Source organism: Bidens hawaiensis, unplaced genomic scaffold, assembly GCF_021521415.1.
Source record: "Bidens hawaiensis isolate Kalapana, Puna unplaced genomic scaffold, B.hawaiensis_p1.1 tig00019057_1, whole genome shotgun sequence".
NCBI classification, from domain to species: domain Eukaryota; kingdom Viridiplantae; phylum Streptophyta; class Magnoliopsida; order Asterales; family Asteraceae; genus Bidens; species Bidens hawaiensis.
Window position 1 is genome coordinate 246,289 of NW_027492891.1, and position 7,855 is coordinate 254,143.

The window sequence follows — 7,855 nt, forward strand, 5'->3', positions numbered from 1 at the left end:
AATCACCAATGACTATACGGCCATTTACATATAAAACGGGTATATGGCATCGGATATCGGATGTATATTTAAAAACTCATGTTGGTTACTTTAACATCACCCTTGTAGATAATTGCTTGTATAATGTATTTAAACAATTTGTTCAAAATATCCAATATGTAACATTAAGGGCACGTGTACGTATTTCTTTAATTATGATATGCAATGGTCATGTATGATGTAAGTGTTCTCATTAGGATGAGCAAATTCGGTATCGGTAGCGTACCAGTATCGGTACCGATTTGGTACCGTCGGCACTGAATCGGTACCAAAGTTTTGAGTTTCGGGATCGGTACGGTACGATACGGGTATTTCCCGAATTTTTACCTTTGGTACCGGTGCCAAGAATTTGCGATTTTCGGGATCGGTATTTTCGATACCGGTACCCGTACAGTACCGAGCCCATCCCTATTTCTCATACTCTTATTTTTTCTCTTTCATATGAAATCAACACATTATGTACAAACGATTATGCGGTTTTCATGATTTTATACTTGAAATTGGTTTTGTATTGAATGTGTCTCAATACTCTTCTACTGTTTTTATATGTAAATTATAAATTTGGGCTTTTATAAGTCAACAAGCATTAACCTGCTCCGTCCAAATTATCTTTAGTATAAGTAGTGATGTTCGGGTTTGATCCAATCCAATTAGGTGAGTTAAACAGTATTTCATGAAGATTCCAAACCAACTAAATTACACTTCAGTTGGATTCATTTTAACATTTTGGTTGTGTATGTTACCTTAATACATCATTGAAGATTCCAAGATTTCAAACATTGTCAAAAAAGCATTGCTGCATTGTTGTTAACGTTTGTTAAACTCCTTCACACATTTGATAGAAAGTAAGAAAACAATGAAATGTCACAAGATAAACGGATCAAGCGCGTTGATAACATATCAACAATGGTCATAAATAAAGCCTACATGCACGTAAAATAATTCATGGATATAAATCACATATAACCTGTTACACAAAAGTATGATCCTCCTCGCACAAAGATTGCAGTTAGTTTACCAAAGACTACTTCCATCATAAGGGGGAGGATATATAATCGAAGCTGAAAGCTAGCTAAACAAAATTAAGGGACCGAAAACCAGGTCACAAGATACACTTCACAATCCATATAAAATGGTTAAAAACTTGCTATAAACTCTTCGACATCAGTTGATTTCACACAATCAGATCACAGAAATGGCTTTTCAACTCTATTTGCTGTAATAACATTAGTTCTTGCAGCAATTCTCAGCTGCAAGAGATAATTCTACCATTTGAAACATTTAATTGCATTTCCTGCATATTATATATATAAGACGAATTGGTTATCAGATTATCATCATAAGAAGAAAGGGTAAAGAAGTAATTTAATCTTACTCTTTGATAATTACTTTAAGTTGAATCATTCTCTTTTGTCCTCCTCAATAACCTCAAACACATGATCTGCTGTCATTGCTGGTTTTCTCTCCATCAATTCTCCCGACACTTTGACTCCACTGGCGGTCAAAGGTATGCCTTCTTCTTCTATGTCCTCAACCTCCTCTGAGTATGAATATCTGCATAATATTAAATATTTATTCAAATCACTTTATGTGACGGTATGTTAAACCATAAGGATGACAAAAAGAATTAAAGCATTACCTAGTGGGATTATGAGAAGGAGACCAGAGAAAGCATGTGACAAGCAAAAGTATATATTCTAAAACAGCCCAGAAAGCTTGAATAACCCATGCTCGTTGCCATAATTCACTCAAGGGATCACTTGCATTGAAGTACAACTGAAAACTCATAGAAAAGCATACAGATTCATTAATTACGTAATTACTAGATGGTTAAGAAGCAAAAGAAAGAATATAAATCTAGGCCTGTAAACGAATCCAACGTTCAGTGAACTGTTCGGTGGAAAGTTCGATTATTAAATCAATGAACGAAAAATGAACATAATTTTTTGCTCATTTAGTTGGTAAGTGTTTGTTTACTTTGTTCATTCAAATCCGCTTATGTTCATTCGTTCCCGTTTATTTATGTTCAGGGGCGAAGGTTAGCCACCCCCGGCCCCCCTGTTTTTTTGCGCAATAGTGTAAATTTATCCGTTTTTGTCCGAAAATTTTCATACGTAGTGTAAATTTAGCTGTTTTCGGCCAAAAATTTGAGCCCAGCCCCCCATCGTTTGTGAAATCTTGTATACATTCTGAGTACACATTCAATATTTAGGCCTATTACAATTTAGTCTTGTGTTATGAAATTTAAATATCAATATTACAATTTAGTCTAGTTTTGTCAACTTTTTTGGCCCAACAGGTTGACGTTCATTTTACTTTTAATATGATATGTTCGTTCATCTATTGTAAATTATGTTCTTTCGTTTATGTTCGTGAACCGTTTGTTTAAACTATTGAACCGTTCGTTTATACTATTAACGAACCAAAATAAACAAACACAAACATGCTCATTTTCTTAACGAACGAACACGAACAAGAAAGGGTTTAAATGTCCGTGTTCGATCGTTTGTTTGGTTGCCTCGTTCGTAAATGCTCAGTTTGTTTACAGGCAAATATTGTCATAGATACAATCACTTGGAATGTGAATGAAGGCCAATTGTTGAGAACTAAAGATGCTAGTACACCTCATATCAGCATAGCATTAGTAATGATTAAAAGTGAAACATACCTATATTAAGTTAGTTCATTTTTATGTTGTGACATAACAATGAGAGTGGCACATAGCCCCGCTTGTGGTGCGCACATATGATGTATATATGTGTGAACCCTCGGGTGGGCAAAAGTGAAATTGCACTAATTTTGACGTTATTTTACTAATCTCGTGAAAATAACGTTAAAAGTGACGGACGGTTAATCAGGCATCATGTAGTGGCGTTGATAGCCGAAAGACAAGGGTACATGCACCGATCAGCTGGTGTCCCGATGATTGAGTGCTATGTGCCTTATGTCCAAGGCTTGATGCAAAACTACTATCGAGCCGGGGGTCTCACCGAAAGCAGCCTCTCTATCCTTATAGGGTAGAGGTAAGGCTATCTACATCTTACCCTCCTCAGACCCTACCATAGCTTTGCTATTGGTGGGATATACTGAGTACGATGATGATGATGATGATGATTTGAGAGTTCCAAAACCTTCTTCTACATAGTTACAAACAATCTTTGTGTGTTAATTTGGGGCCTAAACCAACAGCACAAACTATATTTCTATTTTCATGCATCATTTAGATATTATAGTAATAACATTGTTTTTAATCATAATTCGTAACTATTACCTAACACATTATTAATATATCTAAGATTTTGAAAATGGTAAAGAAGTGGAGTACCTCGTAACCAATCCAAGCAACAGAGACCAACACGGATAAAGCTAAAGCATTAGTAAACTTTCAGTACAATTCAAGTTTTCCTATGCTTCTCCGTATCTGAGTCAAAATTAGCAGAATAATAACATAACAAAGTCAAACTTCATCAAAATTACGCAGATTAATTACATGTTGTGACATAACAATAAGAAGCTATGCCACCTTTATATTACATGAAACTTTAGCACTCGAAGCTAAATGGCAACTTGCAATCATAAGCAAACATCAAAACAGAAAACAGTCACAGGTAAAAAAACATCTTTGTAACCTAATAATTACATGAAACTGGTGCAGAAATACAAGTACCATTTTCTTAATACGTTAAGCCAGTTCTGAATAATGTGGTGAATTCGGTAATGGGCAACATAGATACCACATTATTTTACAAACAATAAACACACATACATTGCACTTTTATTAGAATACAATGAAACATGCAAGCCACTTCAAATGATTTCGTACTTACAATAGCACTAGCTAATATTATAAACTCACAGTTCATTCACATAAAAATGAACTAACTTAATATAGGTATGTTTTATACTATTATTTAAGGTTAATTGAATAAAAAGATAACCAAATTAGTATGATTTCTGTTCAGGGTAACACACTTTATTTGCACCAGAAAGAGGTTCAAACTTTATAAACTATTAATTAAAAACCTCAAATTATAGAAGTTTGATTATAAGTAATATGGCCCGGTAATGGGTAAAAATGATGGCGTAGTAAATGAGTTAACTCGAAAGATTAATCCAAATTTCCTTAAAAAAAGTTTGAGCCTTTTTGTGGGTGCAATATGATGTTTTGTTGTCATGCAATATTATATGCTGATAAGAAAATTATGAGATTAAGATTGCAATGAAGCAAAAAAGAACTAACAATGAATTTACCTGAAGCTTTTCCAAAGTTTTAGATAATGATGAAAAGATCCAAAGAATAAAGCAAGAATCCAGTAGAGCAACAGGCAACACAAGAAAAACCCTAGCTTTTCCAGAAAAATCATTAATATTTCCAACATTTTCAACAAGTTCAAGCGCTTCAGAAGCCAAAAAATACACAAAACCAAGAAGCAACACCCTTAAAGTCACGCCACCTAAAGTAGGCCTCACGACACCAAATCCCATTGACACAACCAAAAGAAGAAGCCGAGAAAACGTCTTTTTACACGCACTAAAAGTAACCGCCCATAAAGTAATCCCAATTGGCCTACTTCCCGTCACATTAAAATTCGAATACTCAAAATACCAAAGAGCCATTTCACACATTCCCAAGCCAATAACAACCGTTATATGATAATGCAACTGTATTATATCCTTCCAATGCTGCACAAATCTAACAAACCATAACAAACCGAGTATAAGATACGCTAACGACATAAATCCATAAAACGGCATTAATGGTGTCATCTTTCCTGGTAAATAACCATCTGGATTCCTCCAAACGGTTCTTCCACTCATTATTATCGTGCCCTTAAGTTGTGGATCACAAAACATGAAGTAAAGATAATACATTCCTGTTCTGTTAATCTCAATAGTTTGTAACATCATCTTTGCTTCTTCATTCTTTCCACCAAACAGTGTTTGAATCCGTTTGGGCCAGCCTGGGTTATCAGGATCTTGGCGAATGATAACTTCTCCTACTTTGCAAGAACCATCACTAGCTAGCTTTGGCGTGCAACATATTTCATCAGAGTTCAAATACGCACCACCGATTTTATCACGGTTTTTTACTTCAACTATTATTGCCTCAACTAAACCAGTACTTTGTTGCATCTCATTTTGCTTCTCAGCAGTCTCCTTTGGTCTTTTGAAGACAATAGATTCAAACCTGGAATCATATGGTAGGATATGAATAAATAGGTAGTCTAATAATCAGCTACAGATATCAATGCCATATCATGAATTAGGAAACATATCAATCGAATTGAATACGAAACCCTAACTTTACCGTATAAAGGATTTGCCGTTGATTGATTTGTCTTGGGTGGAGCCATTAACGTGGTGGACCTTGGAAGCGTAGATTCCTTCGCTGGCGCCATGGAAGAAGAATGAATTGAATCGAGGTATGAATCCTTCGTTCTTGTATTCGTGGATTGAAGCTTTTGCAACGGACGATAATAATAATATACTTAAAACGAAAACTGATATTACGAATTGATGATGATTATTATTATTATTACATCTGTTGAATCTCATCTTCTGCTGCAATGTGGATATGAATGTATTGATTTGATTGCATATGAAAATGGGATTCACTTTTGATGAAAATGTACCAACAAAGAAGATGAAGAGTTTATTATTTATTTTACACAACTATTTTATAATGTTTTTTTAATTCTATGTATATTCTCTCTTCCAAAAATCATTTCTAGATGTATATATTTTAAGCAATGATTTAAAAACCGGCTTTTTAACGAACTAAAACAATGGTGCAATCGGTTGGTCTATACCGGCATGACTAGTGAAGAAACACAAGTTCATACCAGGTTGAATGAGTAGAATGGAGAGAAGATCTCAGAGCTCAGTAAAGAGTCATCATCACCTTCATTAAGGTATCTTCGTGCATAAACTTTATTAAGCATAAAGAGTATATGACTAGAGACAGTGGGGTTCAAATGCTTTACCATTTAAAGGAGCTCCTATATTAGTTTTGTTTCTTTCGTTTTTTTATTTATATTGTAAATTATGATTTTTTTATTAATTTTTTTGATTATTTTGAGGGGTGTTTTTATGGTACAAATATTTCTCACACTTCTTATTTTTGTTTCCCTTTATATTTTAACTTTTTCCATTGTTTTATATTCAAGTTTTTGTTCATGACTCCAGTCTATTAAGTATTATTAGCAATGTCTTAAACGAATTGGTTGTAAATCACTTTATTGTTTTATGTTAGATGCATTTAATACTCTATTATGTTAAGTCTTTGTTATTTTTAGTTTATTTTAAAGTGAAATCAAATTTACACGTTGTTAAAGTCAAATGTAGTTTAGTAGTTTACTATAAAAGTCAGATTACTAAACATCAAAATTGAGTTAGCATGTTTTCCTAATCAATTTATTGTTTAGGTTAAAATTCTTTGTTTTATGTTAAATGCATTCAATAACTCTTTTATATTAGTCTGTGTTGCATAAACAAGGAATGGGTCACCGGGTTGGACTTTGGAGGCTTGCACTAATTAGAAGTTTTTGCTCGACTATCAGTTTGCATAGCAAAGTCTAACTTTCAAGTTCAAACATACAATGATAATGAAACACATGATCACTGTTTTAACTAACGAGTCACGGATATAAACGGTTGTAAACAAAACATGCATAGTCAAATACCTTATAATTAGATCAGGTAATCAGTTTTCATATTTGAAAATTTAAAAGCCAATGCTAAACAAATTTTCATATTATGATAACTCTCTAGTTGATGGGATCAAATAAGTGTGTTGTTATTACTACAACAATCAGTAGAGGGGAAAAATTCTTACTCCAACAAATAGTAGAAGGATAATAAGGCCCAAGGGTATACTTTAACGGTCAGGGCGTTAAAGCTGAGTTGTCAAGTGTTAACGAGTGGTATACCACCCCCTTCATTGGTTAAGGGACGTTAAATGCAAGGTGAGCTAAAATGTTAAAGAACTTTAAAATCCTCTACCACACACACAATAATTTTAGAATCAAGTTTATAGTAAATAAATGGGGGTTAAACAATTTCCTTAGGGCGATGTGAAATGAAATGGGGAAAACTAGGTAATGTAGTGCCTACATGAAGTTAAAGAGCTTGAATGTAAAACTCATGGCCTAAACCATTGACTAAAAACACTACACGTTTTTGTAAAAGCCAATAAATAAGCTACACTTAAATTACTTGGATTGAATTAAAAGTTGTAAAAGCCTAAAAAAATGTTAACAAGGTGCAATTTCATTTAGTAGTACCAATCAGCTTCTAATTATAAGTTTAATAATACCATTTATCTCATTAGTAATAAACATGCTTCCTGGCTTGGTTTACAAACAATACAAATCAATTGCCAAATTTTATAAAACAATATTCGTAGATTTGAAGTAACATAGATTTCTAGCATTTACGAAACATTTTTAACTATATATATGAACACAAAATTTGTCAATGATGAACAATAAAGTGTGATCCAATCATATATGTGGCAATCATTGATTTATTTTCTTCTTTTATTTACAACTAGTTTTAGAGTCCGTGTCACACACGGGATAATTCAAATTATAAAATATCATACCTCATCTTACGGCGGAACATGCTGGGGAGCGACAATATTGTATCATAGCTCAGAAGACACTAAGTAAAATATACGTGTCAATATTCAAATTATTCATTCATATATCAAGTTTCAATAGCACAAACATTGCCTCAAAAGAAATACCGTCACAAATAAATATTCAAAACATAAATAACTTAAAACAAATGCGTTTTTCATTTATCATAGCAACCT

At 33.4% G+C, this 7,855-nt stretch overlaps 1 pseudogene across 1 annotated transcript; it reads right to left on the minus strand.

Moving 5' to 3' along the window:
• Positions 1-956: 956 nt before the first annotated feature.
• LOC143557552 (uncharacterized) lies at positions 957-5,683 on the minus strand (annotated as a pseudogene). The gene is made up of 5 exons (XR_013139596.1): positions 5,348-5,683; positions 4,291-5,227; positions 3,365-3,460; positions 1,679-1,815; positions 957-1,593 (listed from the first exon to the last, which is right to left on the minus strand). The product of XR_013139596.1 is annotated as an uncharacterized LOC143557552 (transcript).
• Positions 5,684-7,855: the final 2,172 nt, after the last annotated feature.